Source organism: Hylobates moloch, unplaced genomic scaffold, assembly GCF_009828535.3.
Source record: "Hylobates moloch isolate HMO894 unplaced genomic scaffold, HMol_V3 SCAFFOLD_14, whole genome shotgun sequence".
Taxonomy (NCBI): domain Eukaryota; kingdom Metazoa; phylum Chordata; class Mammalia; order Primates; family Hylobatidae; genus Hylobates; species Hylobates moloch.
The window spans coordinates 57873029-57875730 of record NW_026652289.1 but is presented as its reverse complement, the minus strand read 5'-3'; positions in this window follow the sequence as shown (position 1 = coordinate 57875730).

The window sequence follows — 2702 nt, the reverse complement described above, 5'->3', positions numbered from 1 at the left end:
TTTTAAGTACAAAAGCATATACATTGAAAAGCAAATTGGCGTTTGCTCCTGTTCCTGATACCTAGTTTCCTTCCAGAGGCAACATCTACTGGTTTGTTTGCTTGTTTTTGTTTATTTTGAGGGAAGAAGTCTAATCTAATAGGCCTACTCTATGCACGTGCAACTTTTTTATATAAACACAGACGCCTCCTAAAAAAAATTCCCTTTTCTACACCTTGCTTTTTAATTAACAGTATCAATCTTTCCAACAGCGGCTCAGCATACCATTAAATAGAGGTACAACAACTTAGCAAACCTTTATAAATCAGGCCGTCAAGCGATGACTCAGGCAGAATTTCAGCATTCGAGGCAGAGAGAATATGAGCGGTCCTATGTGTGGGAAAGGCACTGGAGAGATCTGTAGTGTTGGTGGGGCACTTGGAAGCCTAGATATGTGTCACAAGAAAATCTCAAGGAAAACAATGTAGACAGGGTTGCAATGACTAGAAGGGAGCAGGAACGCAGACACCAGAAGAGGGAAAGCCAACAAAAGGCAAAAGGAGTGGGCGCTCAGGGCTCTTCACAGCCGTCTGCACCCAGCCCGTCCCGACGCCCCGATGCATCTTCTTTTTCTTTTTTTTTTTCTTTTTGAAATGGAGTCTTACTCTGTCACCCATGCTGGAGTGCACTGGCATGATCTCGGCTCACTGCAACCTTCGCCTCCTGGGTTCAAGCGATTCTCCTGCCTCAGCCCCGAGTAGCTGACATTACAGGTGCCCACCACCGTGGCTGGATAATTTTTATATTTTTAGTAGAGACGGGGGTTTCACCATGTTGCCCAGGCTGATCTCAAACTCCTGACCTCAAGTGATCCACCCACCTCAGCCTCCCAAAGTGCTGGGATTACTGGCCTGGGCCACCACGCTTGCTACCGATACATCTTCCTCTACTTCTCTGAGTGCCTTGCCCCTCTGAGCAGGAATGTTTCCTCTCCCAGCCCCTAGCCCTAAGCAGGCACATTCCAGGGCCTTTGCTCATGTCCTCTTGCTTCCTGGGATGCATTTGAAACCATTGACACACCCTCCCTCCTAAGCTCTCATCTGTCTAGTTCTCTGGGTCACCTTGCTCTACTGGTACTTCTGCTACCTCTCTGAACTTTCTTCATTCTCTAAATTCACTGGTTAGGGCTGCCATAACAAAGTACCACAAACTGTGTGGCTTAAGCAACAGAAATGTATCATCGCACAGTTCTGGAGGCCAGAAGTCTAAAAGCGAGGTGTTGGCGGAGACATGTTCTCTCTGAAAGCCGTAGAAGAGAATCTTTCCTTGCCTCTTCTAGCTTCTGGTGTTTGCCAGCAATTCCTGGTATGCTGCCCTTGTGGATGGGTTGCTCCAAGCTCTGCCTCCATCATCACATGGCTGTTTCTCTACATCATCTTTTTAATAAACATGTCTTTTTCTCGTCTTATGAGGACACCAGTCATATTGCATCTTACTCCAGTATGACCTCATCTTAAATAATTATATCTGCAGTGACCCTATTTCCAAACAAGGTCACATTCACAGGTACCAGTGGTTAGGACTTGAACATGTCTTTCTGGGGGACACAGTTCAACCCACAACACTTCCTATAAAACAGTGGTCTACAAAATAGGGTGGACCCCTCTCAGAGTGTATAAGATAATCCTTTGAGAAAAGCGAAGAAATTTCTACTTTTTTTCTAAAAGATAAAAAAATTAAGCATTACTAATATTTAATATGTGGACTGATAACGGTGGCCTCCCCTGTATTCTGTTTGTCAGAGCCCCATGTCATGCCCAGTGAGTGGTGAAAGCTAAAGGAATAGTAGACTTTCCCTAGCGCTGAGGGGATGAAAATGGGGCCCCTGATTCTTGTTCAATTTCAGCATGTCGCCACATATTGCAATTGGAGTGCTTTCAAATATCATTAATGTGGCTACTTTTACGAAAACAAGACCTTTATTTTCTTTTTTTTTTTTTTTTTTTTTTTTTTTTGAGACGGAGTCTGGCTCTGTCGCCCAGGCTGGAGTGCAGTGGCGCAATCTCGGCTCACTGCAAGCTCCGCCTCCCGGGTTCACGCCATTCTCCTGCCTCAGCCTCTCCGAGTAGCTGGGACTACAGGCGCCCGCCACCATGCCCGGCTAATTTTTTTTGTATTTTTAGTAGAGACGGGGTTTCACCGCGGTCTCGAGCTCCTGACCTCGTGATCCGCCCACCTCGGCCTCCCAAAGTGCTGGGATTACAAGCGTGAGCCACCGCGCCCAGCCAAGACCTTTAAATAGTAGACTCTTTACACTACTTTGTACTGAGATGAAGCATAATCATAAAAGTACTTTAAAATTCAACTTAAGGCCAGGCACGGTGGCTCACGCCTGTAATCCCAGCACTTTGGGAGGCCGAGGCGGGCGGATCACAAGGTCAGGAGATCGAGACCATCCTGGCTAACACAGTGAAACCCCGTCTCTACTAAAAATACAAAAAAAAAAAATTAGTCGGGCGAGGTGGCGGGTGCCTGTAGTCCCAGCTACGCGGAGGCTGAGGCAGGAGAATGGTGTGAACCCCGGGGGGAGGAGCCTGCAGTGAGCCGAGATCGCGCCACTGAACTCCAGCCTTGGTGAAAGAGCAAGACTCCTTCTCAAAAAAAATAAAAAAATTTAAAAAAAAGGGCCGGGCGCGGTGGCTCACGCTTGTAATCCCATCACT